At 40.2% G+C, this 18,211-nt stretch overlaps 1 long non-coding RNA gene across 1 annotated transcript in view; it reads right to left on the bottom strand.

Moving 5' to 3' along the window:
- Positions 1-1,292: 1,292 nt before the first annotated feature.
- The window catches only part of LOC119483590, a 28,406-nt gene continuing 11,487 nt past the window's right edge, over positions 1,293-18,211 (bottom strand). Inside the window, exons 2-3 of the long non-coding RNA XR_005205746.1 lie at positions 8,060-8,205; positions 1,293-2,663 (exon numbers count right to left, since the gene is read on the bottom strand). This is a non-coding gene — a long non-coding RNA (uncharacterized LOC119483590). The remainder of the gene's footprint in view (positions 2,664-8,059; positions 8,206-18,211) is intronic.

The following is an 18,211-nucleotide window of genomic DNA, read 5'->3' as shown; positions in this document are numbered from 1 at the left end:
TGTATGCCATTACCGCCGCTGAATCCTACGCTATTTGTCATGGCTGCCTTCCGCCACGGGGTTCAGTAATGGAAGTCAACGGTGGAGCGTCTAGGAAATGAACACAACCCCCCCAACAGAGCGACACAGACAGCTCATTTGTCTTCTTTCCAACCCTCTACCAGGTATTCTTAATGGCCTATCCGCACCTCAGGTACATTCCTCTTCCTTCGTCCCACTTGCAACACAAAACACAGCGCTGTTTTTCCATTACAGAGGTCTGAGCAGGAGGTTAAATCTATAATATGCACCACTGCGTCTACCTACGAAGGCAGGGGTTTGTTGAGCAACAGGAACCCTGTGTCCTAACAGCCTAAAGGAATCAAAAATACTTGTACATTTCCTCCTGTATTGTTCAATAAATCCACGTTGGATGTTGCTGCATTGCTGATTCAATGCAACACTTAAGTAATGTTTCCCATTTCCAGACCCTGGAGCATATATATAGGTATTTTCAGCCCACCATGCAGAGCGCTTGTGTTAAGAAAGCCAGTGTGTGAGCTATAAAAGCCTTCAGGCCATGAAGTATTATTCTATTTTCTTGCTTCTGTGCATTTCACACCTTATAATAACGTGAGCAGAACATGGCGTACTGATGAAAGGTAACCTCTCTGTGTCCTGAGAGGCTAATTCAGATGTAATAAGAGGTTTTCAATTCACCTTTAGAGTGATATTGATCCAAAGGGTGAAGGACGCATTGTGAAAGGTCAGCTTTCAGAGAGGGAGAGAATGAAAGACGGAAAGGGGTTTGATGAAACCAACCCGGGCAGGTGAAAGGCCGAAATATCGACCACAAAAATCTCTTTTCTCTGGAGCTTATTGTGTCTTTATCCTCGTTACCAACATGCGCTTGTCTGATTGGTAACAAACTAATGGTATTGGTGCCGTCTGTGTCCATTCCCTCTGATCAGTTAACCTCTAACACAGCACACAGGAGTCAGATATTAACACTTAAATACATACCTCGGGTTTTTAATGAGCCAGGATTATTAGTTTATTCATCTAATGGTTTATCCATTACTTTTAGCTCATTTTATAGCTAAATATTTTAACTGTTAATCCATTATTTTTAGCTTATTTTTAACTAATTATTTCTACTGTTTATCCATTATTTGTAGCAATTTTTTAGCGAACTATTTCAACTGTTTATCCATTACTTTTAGCTTATTTTTAACTAATTATTTCAACTGTTTATCCATTACTTTAAGCTCATTTTTAGCTGACTATTTCAACTGTTTATCCATTACTTTTAGCTGACTATTATAACCGTTTATCCATCACATATTAGGACAGTTCCCCGCCTTTTCATCTTGAAAGAGCAACAGCCAATGAGGAACACTCGGCCGACCAATCATGTAACTTCATCACTCAGTCAGTCACTCTGTAACAGACTCGTTGTACAACTTCCTTCACTCAAGTAAAGTCATTCAACCTTCCTGACTGTTACTGTCAGCGAGCAAACTTGTCTGTGACACGACACGCAGCCGGATGAATGGCATTCGAAGCAGCCAAAATTAAACTTTGGCAGCCCAGCTGTCATTCTTGTCCTTCAACTCTTGATGGCTCTAATGACTCCCATTACCAACGGAGGATGTGCTAACAGCGCTAATGGCCCATTGTGGGAGGAAGAACTTTCAGGGACGACACTCCCACCTTGGACACGTCGGCCAGATTTATCGCTGTGATGTCCTGAAGTTTTTCTCACTATTGAGGTTTTTTTTTCTTTAGCGAGATATGTCATTTAGTTGCTAAGTAACTGAAGTGAAAAGAACAGTTTCCACGGTACAAAGTCTGACATATTCCTTATAAAAACACATGGGCTGGCTGGCTTGAGAAGAGCTGAGAGGGGGCGGCAACAATTAGAGTTACAATTCAAAGCATATGGCTCCGAGTGCATGGGAATGAAACCCTGCATGGCATGTATGGGCATGCATACATATATATACTGTGTATATAGATTCTAATTTCTCATGGACAAGACTGGACTCCCAATATGACAATTTATGAGACTCTTACCTCCCAGCAATTTTCTGCTTGCTGATTGTATTGGCACAGAGTCGCGTTTTACTGCAGAAAGCAATCACTCGGTTCGTGTTATGGGAGCTAATAGTAATGGGTTTGGACTTTACCTACTTCATTTGGCGTTTGTGTTGTCGGCCCTAGCCATCTCCGAGCCGGGACCAACAGCTTGCTGTGCTTGGCAAGCGTTCATGTGCATTAATTTCCGGAGGGAAGTGTGAAGACGTGTCAGTAGAACAGGTTTATACTCTCGGCTTTTGGCTCTCCTTCCTTTTCTGTGTTAAAGGTGTTTGAGTCGAGCCGACCACCAAAAAGACGGCTCAATCTTGCACTGTTTTCCTTGAGAATCACAATTCAACCACAATCGTCATGAGACTCTAACAGATGGAGGATGTCCTCTGGAGGAAATCTATTTCTGTGATTGACGCCTCAAGCTTAAATCTTGAAACCAGCAAAGGGCATGGGAACCTAATACATTCAAAATTAACTTTAATTTACTCTGATTACTTACATGTTTTCTTACGCATGAGGATTTCTTCTCACATTTTGCCATTTCGTGCAGCTTCAGAAGGACTTTGAAGTTTTACTCCGAAGGAAGTGCGGCACTGTGGGGCAGAAAAAGAGATAAAAAAATCTTTATATAAGGAGCTCTTATGGTGTCTAACATCCTCCGCTGTCACCCTGACTTTGCTCTTAGAAATATCCTCATTCTGCTGCCTAATTAAAACTGCACTTTATAATCAAGCTGAAAGCCTCTTGACTGATTTCGGCATGTTTATGATCTATGAGCAATTAAAAGTGTAGTTAATTATGGTAATATGGCAAGATTGGATCCAAAGAGGAGGCTTGAATATTGGTTGAATATTTTTCCTGATTTTATAAAGCAGATTTAATGTCCAGCATTTACAGCAATGCATGCAAACATGTAGACAAACATAAAGGCCTGGTAACACCAGCCTCGTCATTCATTTCAATGAAATCTCAGTGATGCTGGGACGATACTTGGGTGCCGATTTGATATGTATTGCGATTTTTCAAGTATTGTGATTTGATATTACGATTTATTGCGATTTTTGTTAACTTTTTTAACACCAGACCATGGGAAAAAGTTGAATTCTACACTTTTAGGGACTTTTACTTTGGAAAATATCTAAATTAAGACAGTAAAATGTTTGATTTTCTGTCATTGACAGGAATTATTTATTACATTTTTCACCCAGGAACCCAAAAATCAAATAATAAAGACATTTCCCTCATAAATTAGTGGTATTTTATTTTTAATTTATAAGGGACATGTCATGTTTTATACTTCTGGTGAATATAATCCAATCAATCTTATTTCCATATATGTCTTTTGTATATACAGTTCCCTTTGTTAACACCTTTACTTTAATATGAAACACACTGTAAAAAGAAAAAAGTGTAAAATAAAGGAAATTTTCCGGCAGCAGGGGCGCCAGAAAATGTCTGTTAAAAAACGGAAAAATACAGTCCGTTAATTAACATAATAAAAATCTGTATTTTTACAAGAAATACTTTTAGAATTCCATGAAATCCTTTTCTTCTAAGATAAATTAATTGTTAAAATAGAGTCATAAACCTCTAAAAAACAGAATAATTATCATTAAAAATGATCAAGAAAAGCTTAAACACAGATAATTACGTTTGTGATTACAAAAAATACTGTAAATCTAAGACCATTTACATATAAATCATAAATTAAACAGTGCACATCTGTGTTTATTATGTACGCCAACATTCACGTAAGTTACTACGAGCAACCACTGACACTTTCAGCTGAAAGGCCCCAGTTATACTGTGAGCAAACAGTGCGACTCGTCACCGCAGTAATGGCGGCAGCGCTAGATGGCAAAACACTCAAAGCAGTCGCCGGATTGGTCTGTAGTTGGAGACGACAGACTGGTGCTGCTATATGTATGACTGTACTGCAGCAGCCTCCAATTCAAGGTAATGTTAGCCATCCATCAGTAGCAACGCAACTGTCACCAGCATCATTTAGACGCGTTTATAGCCTGGAGCCATAAAGCCTCTCTATTATATCTTTGTTAGGACACGGCAGGGGGAACAAATCGGAGCACCACTGTTTGTGGATTTATCGTTGGTGCAACCAACTACACAGCAACTCTTGTTTAAAGGGACTGTTTCTAACTTTTTAAGCGTATAAATCTGCCGGGTCGGAATCCCATGCACGTTTGCATGTGGCCGGGTCTCTGCTCCTCTGCCTGCTGGTCTTCACTCACATACCGCGTGCGTTCTCGCTGTCTCGCTCCACCTCTAGACGTGCATGCGCGCTCACTCCACACTGCAGAAGAGTTAGTAGCTCTGAGAATATCTAGTGAATGTACAGTGGACGTTTGTGCAGAAATAACTGCTGCAGCTCCTCCAGACCAACAGAGGTTTCCCGTGTCTTGTGAAGTGACGGGGCTCTGCAGAGAGAAACGTTATCGTCGTTGTCTCCCTGCAGGCGCAGTCGGGAGGCGATAGCGTTTCTCTTCCTGCTTCAGCCGAGGCACCGACCCGCTTTTCCTGCTTCAGCCGAAAAGCCAACACTAGGATCAGCAGTGATTCATGGAGAGACCTTCGTCTGGTCAGCTAACATTACTGCCAAGCAGCTGAAATATAGAGTGATGTTGTGGTTTTAGCTGACGTGTGTCGCCTCACTGTTTTAAACGATGCTCGTTCATGTCTATTTAGAGCGATCCCGACGCTGACTTTCGTTGACTTAACGGCCACAGGTGTCGCTGTTAACAAGCATTTCTGAAAGTTACAAATAGTCCCTTTAAAGTAGTAAAGTTTGGAGAGATGTTTCCACTTTATACAGTTGCATTCTCCTCAAAAATTCCCACAATGGAAAGAAAAAAGTAGCTGCTAGCTATGCCGCATGTTATAGATGCAAAAACAGCTCACTGTATAGGGAGTATTGAGATTTCAGACACAGCCCAAGCATCTAACATGAAGTTACATAAAAGATTTATTCAGTCTCCGAACAGTACGGAGTGTGTTGTGTTCGGTATAAGACCTCTATGTACTATATCTCAATAGGTTTGAGATACTGCGTCATGAGAAATGTATCTGGCTGGTTTATTTTTAATGTAAACCACAGCCACTGGGGACAAAGTGAAGAAGCAACAGTACGAAACGTCTCGCTACTGCATGAACAACCCTCCAGGAGAAATTCACAGGCGCTGAAAAATAAATCAATGCTGAGCCGTTAGCGAGTTTCTAAAAGTAGCCGCATCACATTAAGGGACTATTTTCTCAATAACCGATAATGAGCGCCATCACCAGGGCCCTCATTAACATGATAATTACAGAAGCAGTAATCATTACGGTGACAACATCATTTATAAAATGTTTAATTTGTTCATGTGTAAGGTGCACGGGTGTCATGTATGTGGCTGATGAAATCAAAGGAAAGCTTTTAAGCGTTATTCATGGAATTTAATTTCATCTCCATCCTGCCATCAGTATGATTTTCTAATTAGGAATACCCGACTGGATAAAATAATTACTGAACGCAGCTGCACACCCAAGTCTATTACAAGTCTGCCTGAGAGACATCAAACAACAGCAGCTCCTGCACAGTTCACACTGGGAATACCTCCGGTTCACACACACACACACACACAAACCGTAATTGGTTGGTAATTTGATTAAGTCTTTCCTCATTTTGACAATCGGAACAAAAGTAAGGTCATAATTAGTGTCTGGATTCAAACTCTCCATTTATCTGGCCATGTAAACACCAGCTATCTAAGACGTATTTGATTTAATGATGTAATGTGTTGACCTACATGTAGAGGTGGTGGATTATTCACAAGGGTGTTGTGTTTCAACCGATTAAGAATTCATCGGTTGAAAGGTTAAATACAGTGTTTTCGTTTATTCATTTTTCAGGGATGGCAATGTCAGTCCACCACTTTGGTCCAGACTGAAATATCTCAGCATCTATTGGATGGATTGCCATGACCTTTTAGCAGAAACATTCATAATCATTGGGCTACATAGGGTTGCAAAAAGAAGTTTGATTGTATAGAAGTCTTTAAGGAAATTAGCCTACTTCTCTCTCTCTCAGTAAACATTATAAACATGAAGTTTAGGGTCTCAATCGCTAGTTCCAAGTCTTCTTCAATACAGCATGATGTTCATTTAGTAAATTATGGTTCCATTTAGAGTCAAAAAGGCGTGGCAACCTTGTGATTGACAGGTCGCTACCACGGTGTTGTCCAGTCTGGGAGTTGTCCGTGTTTTTGTCTTACAACTTTAACCATTTCACAGTGTGTTTTCAGTTCTTGAAAGTTAATTATAACCTTTTTAGTCGCCTTAAAATGTCTTATTCAGCATTGTACTTAGCTCCAATCTCTCGTGTCACTTCTGGTTGCGAATAACTGAGATGGCGAAGGACAAAAACCACGATGGCGGCTGAAAAAAAATGCCGAACTCGAGGCTTCAAAGCCGGTCACTGCTGATCACTGCCAAAGACATCAAGAACTCCCAGCAAGCATGCTGATGCTGCGGGAACCAACACACGGGCATCAATCACAGGGACGTCCCACACCAACACACATGGACGTACTGAGGAGAGATGCTGGACAGTGCTGGCGAGCTAGCCAGATGTATGGTGGACTGAGACAGCTGGAAACTCCGCTTGAAAGCCCGTCCGAGGACGACCCAATGACATCAATTCCGTTGTATTATCACTCTTTCCATCCACCACTATTGGTTTTGTGTTATTAGTCCTACTTGTATTAGAGATAACTTCTGTTGTAATTTGACGGTATACAAAAATAAATTGAATTGAATTGAATTGAAAGCGGCAGTCCACAAACCAATGGTTGACGTCATGTCACGACACTTCTTATAAAACAGTCTATGGTGAGAACCTACATAAAACTGGTATCCTCTCAACAGTGTAAAATGTGCTATTTTCATATATCTATTGTTGGCATTGTCACTTCTGTGCCCAAGTAGAGCCTCTAAGAGCTGTAGAGTGTCGGGTGTTCAGACAGAATGAATCTGCTTCATAAATGTATAGATACGAGAGAAAGGGAGAAAGACTGGAGGGGAGTTAGTTCAGTCCGAGACTGAGCTGAACACAAACACACAGCTCGCTATAGCTTTCAGCGAACGTCTGTCCAAGTCCGTAAATAAATAAACAGCCCAACAGTCAAATATAAATTATTATATATTCTTTTGTGTGAATGAAAACAATGCTTCATGTCATCATGTCTTTACAATGACCTACTAAGCTTGTTTCATAAACAGAGCTCTGTATATGCAACACGCACCTGTAGCTACAACATACATGAAGCCGTGGTGACATTTAGAGAGTGACGCAAAGAAAGCCAGCAGAGGAGGCAGCAATGACACAACCTGGTCTAATGTACATTTAAAGAGGCAATGAATATAATTTTACAGGCCCACAGCGCCAAATAACCATAATAGAATTACAGGGTGTTGATCAGAGCCGATGACTCAGAGGGAATCAGATTATTAAGACCAAGGAAATCAGCAGATCAGGCTGATCCTGGCAGTAATATCTGGGACTGTGGCACTTCTCTCCGCGCGCTTGCGTCACGGCTGATGTCTGTGTTAACGGGAGAGACGGAAAAACCTGCGACTCAGTCACTCTGCCCACATCTCCCACATTTCCTCTGCTCTCCGATTACCAAGTGCCTCGGAGTCCAAACTGAGGAGGAGAGGAGAGACATCATCCGTCATCCTCGCTGACACCTCATTATAAAAATGGTGATCTCCGAGGCCGCGCCACATGGCACGGTGGCACGGGGCCGCCTGCTGCTGGCTCCGCTCTCTGAGAGAGTCGGTAAGCCAACGGGGGGGCGGGAGGGGAAAGCAGAGGATGCTGCTTTTCGGTGATGTGAGGGAATATGTGTGTGATGACAGGGAGAAGAATAAGAAAAGGTGAACATACTTTTGGACTATAAATCAAGACTGATATGACATGTGTTTTGCTGGTTACCTCCAAAATACATGAAGACAGCACTTAGGCACAGCGGCTTGAAATATCACACATGCCTCACAGCTTCCAAAGGATTTCTCAGATCAAGTCGAACGCAGCCCCTTGAGGTTGAGGTTGCTTCCTCGTTTCCCAGAGATGAACGTGCCCTTCAGTGTGACATCAAAGCAGCAGGATTAGGTGTTGATTAAGCTCGACATAAACAGAGAAAGGAGCTTCACTCTGAGCACAGACTTCAACGATAAAGACACAGAGATGAAACAAGCGCATGGATTTTGCATTGCAATCAATTTTGTTGTGAAAGTATCTATTTCAGTTTTTCTTGATGTGAGATCATAACTTTTAAAGAAGAAACAACAAATGAAAAGTTGACTTTGTTAGCAATAAAACACACCCTTGTTCACTTCAGTACTCCCAGGAGTTTGGCTGCTACAGCTGTACTTGGTCTGGTATGACCAGTAGCGTAACGTTATCAAATTTAGACCTCCAGAGTGCTTCAATCCGCGTACTTCCGTACTTACACTTACTATTTTGAGTGCATAAGTGAATTCACACTGGGAAGTTCGGCAAAATGCAGCGCACTCGAAGTACCCGGATGTTGTACTCAAAACGGTCAGATCATTGAGTGTGGAAGCAGGCAGATATTTTGGCGGGTAGTGGATGGATAAAACCTGAAGGAGGCAACAGTGTGGTGACCTCTAGGATAATCACAGCCTCAGGAAACTTTACAGCCGCAAACTAGAGACCTAGAGCATTCAGAGGATGGATGGCTTTTCTAGCTAGATTGACAATAAGGGGGTTTCTGAGCAGTTTACACAACAGAAGTGCTCGCCATCCAATCACCGAAAAATGCAATTCTTGCAAGTTTTTGCTACCAAATCACAGCATGGCTTTTTCTGTGGTGTTCCTCAAGGTCTTGGTGTCTTAATGTGGTATTTTGGAGGGATTATTCATCATTTTTATCAATTCTCGAGTGATAAAAATTATTAAATTTAGCACCAAACCTGTGTAACAAATGGTATCAACCCAGACATAATAGAGCATGGAGATGACTATCTTATACTTCTATCATAATGTTCTACGCTGCCAAATTAATCTTCATGTTCCCAGCTTTCAGATGATGTACACCACTCCTATGTGACATCTACTGCTGACCTGCGATCTCCCCCTAAACCTGTACCCCCCTAAAAATGACAAAAATAGGTCTATGAAAAAGAGGGGTGGAGTGGAAAAGCTTAATCTAAACCGCTACAGTCAATGTTTGCTCAGCCAAAAATGTAGGAGACACAGATATTTCTGTGTAGCTACAACTGATTTTACTGAATAAGTTTGCTGACTTTATTACTGTTCGTTGCTTGTGCTACTGTTATACTGATTAAATATGAAATTGTAGAGAAAACTGAATTTGCATTAAAGGTGATTTGTCTGTCAACTAAAGCCACACAAACTGTGAAAAAAAAGCCTGAAGTTCAGACTTAATCTTGTGTGCAGAGAAAAGCCTATTTAACATATGTAACTATATATTTTACATGAAGAAATAAGTGGCTGTGAGGCTTCCTCTTACTTGGCGTGAGATTTGTTCCAGCAGCATGAGAGCGGATGTGTCACTTCAAAAGCTTCAGAGTTCTTGCTATGACACAGCAAAATCTATCTAACATTAGCTTACAACACATCAGCAGCATACTGCAACCCCTGAGTGTACTGAAGGTGTTTCATTGCTTGTAAGAGACGGTGTTATTTCTTTTCTCAAAAGCTTCACAGTCTCACCTTAAAGGGTCGAGATGGAACATAAAGCAGGATATTACGGCCACAGTTTGTGTTTTGGATCCAACCCTCACTGTTCACTGGTCTGAGATATCACACTGTACTTTTACCACCACTAATGTCTCCAACATTTTTGGCTGAGCAAACATGGACTGTAGTGGTTTAGATTAACCTTTTCCACTCCGACCCTCTTTCTCACAGACCTATTTTTGTCTTTGTTAGGGGGGGTACACGGGATCTTTAGGGGGAGATAGCAGGTCAACAGTAGATGTCACATAGAAGTGGTGTACATCATCTGAAAGCTGAGAACCTGAAGATTAATTTGGGATGCAGCTTAGAACATTATGATAGAAGTATATGATGGTCATTCCCATGCTCTATTATGTCGAATAAGTTGTTGCAGCAATTTTTGTGTTGATCGCATTTGTTACACATATTTTGTGCTACATTTAACCATTTTTTACCACTCAAGAATTGATCAAAATGATCAATAATCCCTCCAAAATACCACATTAAGACACGCTAGTCATGCTGTGATTTGGTGTCAAAAACTTTTGACATTTGGAGATTTCTGCAAGAATTGCATTTTTCGGCGATTAGATGGCGAGCACTTCTGTTGTGTAAACTGCTCAGAAACCCCCTTATTGTCAATCTAGCTAGGAAAGCCATCCATCCTCTGAATGCTCTAGGTCTCTAGTTTGTGGCTGTAAAGTTTCATGAGGCTGTGATTATCCTAGAGGTCACCACAGGTCATTTTATACAGTGAGGTCACGTTTCAAAATATGGTCTCACTACAATGAAATGTCTCCTATGGGGATTAACGTCACCACACATGAATACAGTTGGACTCATTGGATCCCCAAGAGTCTCAGCTTTACAGAGATAACCAATTTATGCAATTACAAGACTGTTTAGGGACTCCAGTATGCAGAAATATTCAAACACACCATTTTAGTATAGGAGAAAATAATGCAATTATACTGCATGCATAAAACGGCATGTGATTATCTTAAAGTGGGCATGTCTGTAAAGGGGAGAATTTCAATACAAAATGCAATAAATCAGAGTGAACAAGAGAGCCGCATAGGTCAGTGAATGCATCCACTTTAGTTAATGAACTGTTCACTAGCCATCTAGATACTGGACAACTTAAATGTATTAAAGACTGTACTGGAGCCAGACGATTCATGTTTTGTGAAAGGGGAGGTGGAGATGAGATGAGGAAGTGACATCCATCGTGGCTGAAACCTTTCAACCAAGAAAACACGCTAAAAAAATACTCTTCTTTCCGCCAAGACAAACGTAGAAACTATACATTGTTGTGGGGAAAATGTAAGGGATTTTTAGTGGATGTTTGGCAGCAGGTGTCCAGTGGCTGCTGCAGTATATATGGGCATGTTACGGTGTGTTTTACAGGAGAGTAGCAGCTTTTTTAAGCTGTAATTTTACTCTCATCTTATCCTTTGCATGGGAAAAGCTGAGTCAATGCCTTTTCAAATCACTTTCATTGCTCACTGCTGATGTGAAATGTCACAAATGTGGGAGTACGTCTAAGATTTTTGCCATTTTTCTTAGAGTGGCACATGAAATATGAAATTTAATCCCCCCGGGAGAAACATCATTCTGACTGATCCAGCGGAGAAATGTTGACTTAACCTAGCGGGATGCTGTCAATCATCTTGAAAGGCACAGCACCCAAGGGACTGAGAGTGAGCAGTCACATGAGCAAAAGGTAGAGTGTGCTCGCTGGGTCATCCATATAAAGAGAAGGCTTGTTATATATCCCCTAAAACTTAATGTACAGTATCCCTCTTGCTTGTTCTTTCCATTAAAATCATCAGTCAGTGTCCGCCCACACTGAGAGAGTAGGTGACGAATGACAGAGGAGTTTATTTTCTGCAGTCAGTCAGCATAGGTCAGCTAAAAATAACAGGCAACCACTGAAAATCCACAAAGGTCAGTTGCTGGAGGCCGAAAACGATCATCAAACAACACACAGAGATTTAGATCATAGTCAACACTCAACAAGCAGAATATGTGCATATACAGTATGAAATTTAGAGCTCTGACAGGGCAAAGTATAGCCTATACGCCCACCGAGATGTACCAGACCAAATTCAATATTATATTGACTCATTTGTTTTTATCAAACTGCAGTTTGCAAGGTCTAGAGTGAACCTTCAAGCTGTCCAAGGCTAGTTTGACAGATATGGATTGAATCCTGAGGAGTAATACGTACAACGTTTTGCGAACATATCCTGATTTGCTTTCTTGCCTACACTGTAAAAAGTGTAAAATAACGTAAATTTTCCGGCAGCAGGGGCGCCAGAAAATGTCTGTTAAAAAACGGAAAAAATACTGTCCGTTAATTAACATAAATAAACTGTAAAAACAGTAATTATCTTTATATAATTAGCCTTTATTACTGTAATTTTACAAGAAATATTTTACTTTTAACATATATTTATTGTTAGACTAGAGTAATACACTGTAAATCTACATATAAATCACAAATGAAACATGTAATTTTACGTTGCAAAAGCCCAAATTGACATTAACTCAGACGTTTTGCAAAAAAAAATCTGTATTTTTACATAATATACATAAATTAATTGTTAAATAGAGTCATAAACCTCTAAAAAACAGAATAATTATCTTTAAAAATTATCAAGAAAAGCTTAAATACACATAATTACGATTGTGATCACAAAAAATACTGTAAATCTAAGACCATTTACATATAAATTACAAATGAAACATGTAATTATTACATTTTTTTTCTGTTATTTTGAAATACAGACAAAAAATGTAAAATTTCTTGTATTTCTTTCTATACTATACTATACTATACTATAATATAAAATAATATAATATACTATAATATACTATACTATAATATACTATAATATAATAAAATATGATATAATATAATATACTATACTATAATATAATATAATATAAAATAATATAATATACTATAATATACTATACTATACTATAATATAATATAATATAATATAATATAAAATACTATAATATAATATAATATAATATAATATAATATAATATAAAATACTATAATATAATATAATATAATATAATATACTATAATATACTATACTATAATATAATATAATATAATATAATATAAAATAATATAATATACTATAATATACTATACTATACTATAATATAATATAATATAATATAATATAAAATACTATAATATAATATAATATAATATAATATAATATACTTTACTATAATATAATATAATATACTATACTATACTATAATATAATATAATATACTATAATATAATAAAAGACTGTAAGAACTTTTTTTTTTTTACAGTGCAGAGTTAGATTGAGAAGATTAATACTCATGCGCGGATGTTAAATATAAGGCCACAGTCAGTAGCCGCTTAGAATAAAGAATGGAAACAGCTAATTAATCAACATGTTTTATCTCGGGACTATTTCTTGGCCGGCTGTAGTGACTTCTTTGAATTGATGCTGGTTGCCTGGCAACCTCAAGGTGATACTGCACCTGCCAAGAAACAGACCAGCACATAAACCCCTCTATAACCTTAACGTGTTGATTTGATGCTCTGGGTTTTGTACCTCTTCCGCTCCTTGAGGGTGAAAGTACTGGTATCATATGAAACTAGATAACCTGAGGAAAAAACTTAAATAAATAAAGAATAATGTCCCTTTAAAGACTCTCAGTCGTCTGGTTTTGAGTGTTTATCTCTGAGCTGCTGATCAACACCCGAGGTGTCACATGCCGGAGCTCTTATTCCACTGTGCAAATGTTGTTGTGCCCTTTACCTTCGAGGTGTATCATGCTAAAGGTGAGCCTACAAACATTTGACTTATTATTTAACAAGTCGTACAGCATGTAAAAGCCTTAAGTCAATAAGCCTGGTTTGCTTAAAAGATTTGTCCTTGTCTTCATTGTGCTAATCTCCTCCATGATGTTTTTCTAAAACCAGCATGGCAGGTTATAACAACAACATTTTGAGGCTAAATTTTAATTCTAATCTATTTGAAGTTGAAGCCTCTCAATGCAAATATTGACCCCTTGAACTGCACTTTTTCATTTCTGCCCAATTTGTAAACAAGCTGCGCTACGTCTTTAAACTTGATGAGCAAAATATGGTTTGCTTTCATTTCTTTAAAACGTTCGGGGCAAACCCAAAAGGTCTCCAGTGACGTGAAAGTCAGAGTTAAAGGGAGCTCATGCTTCGTAATTAGCTTTATAGTAGGTTTGGATGAATTGTGGTCTGACGGCTTCTCAAGATGCAGGCTGTACTCCTAAAGAGGGAGATCAGTCAGGCGATAACAAAAGCCTGAAATACTGTAAGGCAGTGGATCCCAACCTATTATGAAAGGGATAATGCACAGCGAGCCGGTCATTGTTGGGTAATAGCATCACCCTGAAGGGGTTTATTTCACAACGATGACCCGTTAGCTGTACATTATCACGCTTATTACACGGCTACTTATTTAAGAAATCAATAATTTGACACAAAAACGGTCCGCCAGAGTCTGACATCAGAACTGCGTCCATAGCAACGGTCTGGTATACATAACAACGGTCTGTTATAAAGAAATAACAGACCGTAGAACGCAGTGATTGACCAATCAGAATCGGGAAAAATGTATTAGACGTGTACTTTGACTTTGAGTCCGACATCAGAACTGCGCCCATAGCAACGGTCTGTTATACATAGCAACGGTCTGTTATACATAGCAACGGTCTGTCATACATAGCAACGGCCTTTTATACATAGCAACGGTCTTTTATACATAGCAACGGTCTGTTATACATAGCAACGGTCTTTTATACATAGCAACGGTCTGTTATACATAGCAACAGTCTGGTATACATAACAATGGTCTGTTATACATGGCAACGGTCTGTTATACATAGCAACGGTCTGTTATACATGGCAACGGTCTGTTATACATGGCAGCAATGGTTTGTTATACATGGCAACGTTCTGTTATACATGGCAACGGTCTTTTATACATAGCAACGGTCTGTTATAAAGAAATAATAGACCGTAGAATGCAGTGATTAACCAATCAAAATCAAGTATTCAACAAAGCCGTGTAATAAAGTAAATTAATTAAATCATTACCAAAAGAAAGATCATATGTATGTATGTCAAAACATCATCACTTTATGTTGACGAAACTGAGGAGTTCTATTTATTAAAGAAAGTTAATTTAATAGACTAACTCATTCAATACACTCAATCATTTTATGCAAATTGAGGATTTAGTTTGAGGATTTGTAATTTGTTTTTAGCGTTATGACCTTTTTTTTCTCGATGAAAGTAAGGGGGGATTCAAGGAAAAAAGGTTGGGATCCACTGCTGTGGGTTGCAATGCTTTTTTGTCAAACTATATTCATCTGCGCCTCATCTGTGCAACATTATCTCCAAAAAACTGATCAGTACAGAAAGACTCAATGTTCCCTGTGATTCAATATGACAAAGACGGATGGACTAGACGAAGAAAATAGTATTAAAACTGTATAATGGACAATTACAGAGCGTGTGCAGGCTGCGTAAAATCACAGCAGTGTCACTAATGTCATTAAGATACAGTAAGATACACAATAATGAGAAAATATGTTTTGTAATGTGTATTCTCGGCATACAAATACAGGCGTCTATGCATGAATATGTACATTTTGCCATGTACAGATCACTAGCCGTTCACAAGATCCCCACTCCAGATGGAAGCCCCATATGTACCATGACAACTACTGTATACATGACGTCTCTTCAGTCAAACTCACACTACATCCCAATTTCGGAGCCGTGGAAGTAAAATGACACGTTCCCTTCAAAGTTCAAAGAAATATGATAATTCTCTGAAACTTCCAACGGCGAGATAATGGCTCTGTTTGAAATGTTTACACAGTTTTCTTGGAGAAAAGAGACGACAGACAGATAAACTGGCTGCACGGGCCTTTTCACAGCCTCATAAATCAGCATCCACAAACAGTCTCTTGAATTAAGTAGCCTCAAAGTGATTTAAAGCTCCTGCTGCTTTCTTTCACTTGTTGTTTTTTTACAGCATTTCGTTGTCGGCCTGACTTGTTTTCTGTGCGTATATGACGAAATAGATTATAATCACCCACTGAGCTGAAACTAATTAGAAATCAGTGAAGTAAGAAGCCTTGTTGTACTGACAGTTGGTGACCAAGCAAAGGTCCCGACCAGAACGGACAAACCAAACACTAGTTCTAGACAGGGATGCACCGAGTATCAGGTATCATACTGTGCTCATGTATCCGTCCTCGTACTCGCAAAACGGCTCCGATACAACGGCACCGATACCACTTTACGGCACCGATACCACTTTACGGCAGCCTGACATTAACCTCTCGTCACCATCTTTCGGGTCTTATCGCACGCGCTCAACCTCCACCTCCCCAACGGTGCGGGTGAAACGTGCAAAACCCTCACTTTCATCACGCCACGTGGTTTTGCTTGCACCCTCTGACTCGCGCGTGCGTTAGACTCCTTGGTCCGTGTTTCAAGACGGGTCGGGTGGGTTGCAGACATCGCCACAGACCCCAGGCGCCTCTTACGTGGTCCGAGCCCCGCCCTGGGGGCACGACGCGGTTGGGGCGCACTAAGGACAGTCCGCCCCGGTCGACAGTCGCACCGAGAGAAAGGGGCCCCGTCCCTCCCCGGCGGGGAGACAGGGCGCAGCGTGCCCTTCGTCCACTGTGTCACAAGGTCCGGGCAGGGAGCGCTGTAAAGCTGCGGCCGCAAGCCACCTTCACCCCGAGCCTTTCCAAGCCGACCTAGAGCCGGTGGCGGCGCACTGCCTCGTATGTGGGACTCCCCAGCCTGCCGTGTGTCGCTCACACCCTCCAGCTTGCTGTTAACGAGGGTCTTTTGGCACAGAGAAGTACTCGTATTGGTACTCGATATCGGCGAATACCCAAATGTAAGTACTTGTACTTTTCCTCGGTTTGAAAAAAAGTGGTATTGATGCATCCCTAGTTCTAGAGAGAGACTTTCGTGTTTTTACGTTACCTGAAGGCCACCGTAGTTCTCCGACTCGAATGTGAATCTGCGGTAACGTGAGCTGCAGAGTGCACGGTTTTGTACTCGGCAGCTCACGTTACCGCAGTCTTGGAAAGGGAGGAGTGAGTGGACGAGTACTCAGTCGGTTGCAATCTGCAACCACACCAACTAGATGCCGCCAAATCCTACACACTGCACCTTTAAACGTAGTTTCAGATGGTTGATCTAAACATGTTTTTGAAGTAAATAAATTCCTGACAAGTGAAAACAAGTCGAGCTTTTACTGCAGAAGCCGACACCGAACTGAATATCTGACAAACAGCAAAGAAATATTGCTGTCATTGAATGTCATTGTAAAGAGCTCAAAGGGACAAAAATAAAGTCTGAGAAATATTAGAAACAGCCAGAGAATATCAGCCTGACCGCTTCAAAAGAGGCTGACAGGAGAGAGTGAGAGAAAAGGCTTCAGAGATGAAGGACTCTCTTCTCTGTAGACTCCTTACCAACACCAGTCGAAGGTCTTTTGGTATTGTATTGTTGCAGTTATTGAGACAGCCTTGGCTGCAATTTTCACATTACAAGCATTGATTTGATCCATTATTAATATAAAAATAGTGATTTTATTTGTATATTTTTTGCACCCTCAACCAAGCGAATTTCCCTTTTGGTAAGTCAAGTTCAAGTGTTGCATAGTTGCTGTTCAGCCAGCAAGCTAATCATGCAATAGCACTTGCAATAAAGCAAAAACAGGAAGGAAGGGAGGCGTATTTCTTTAATGTTTATGCTTATTAAGGGCTTCCACTTTATCGAAATGCTAATTCTCTTCAAACTGCATTAACCATCACAGTAATAGCAGCTACGTCAGGCACCATTTCACCGCCAACTTGGTCTCTATTCGTGTCTGTCCTTGAGAAGTGATGGATCACGCTGATGTTCTCACTGTCAGATCTTGGCTTTAACCCCAATAATAGCTGTTTATTTTCACGCTTGTTGCAGTGAAATATCTCTGGCCCTCCGCAGGGGTTTTGGAAATCATTGCTGCTACAACACTGACATAACAAAAGTTCAATCTGGCTTCTCTGAGACTGCCTTTCCCCCCCGAAATGTATTCACACCGCGTGGCTCTACAGAATAGCCCATTTATGGAAATGAGATTTGAGAGTTTTTTTCCCTCCATCACTCCACCTAACCGTGAAAGATTCTGGTCGGAGAATGAATTATACTCCGCTCAGAGACTTCCAACTCAAAGTTTCTTAAGCCTTATGAGTCTAACAATTGTGTGTGCCTGCCAGGCTGCTCACATTATTCATCTCTTTCCCCAGGAACACTGAATTCAG

The sequence above is a fragment of the Sebastes umbrosus genome, chromosome 24, assembly GCF_015220745.1.
Source record: "Sebastes umbrosus isolate fSebUmb1 chromosome 24, fSebUmb1.pri, whole genome shotgun sequence".
Taxonomy (NCBI): domain Eukaryota; kingdom Metazoa; phylum Chordata; class Actinopteri; order Perciformes; family Sebastidae; genus Sebastes; species Sebastes umbrosus.
The sequence above is the reverse complement of the archived record's forward strand: the minus strand, read 5'-3'. Positions and strand labels throughout refer to the sequence as shown.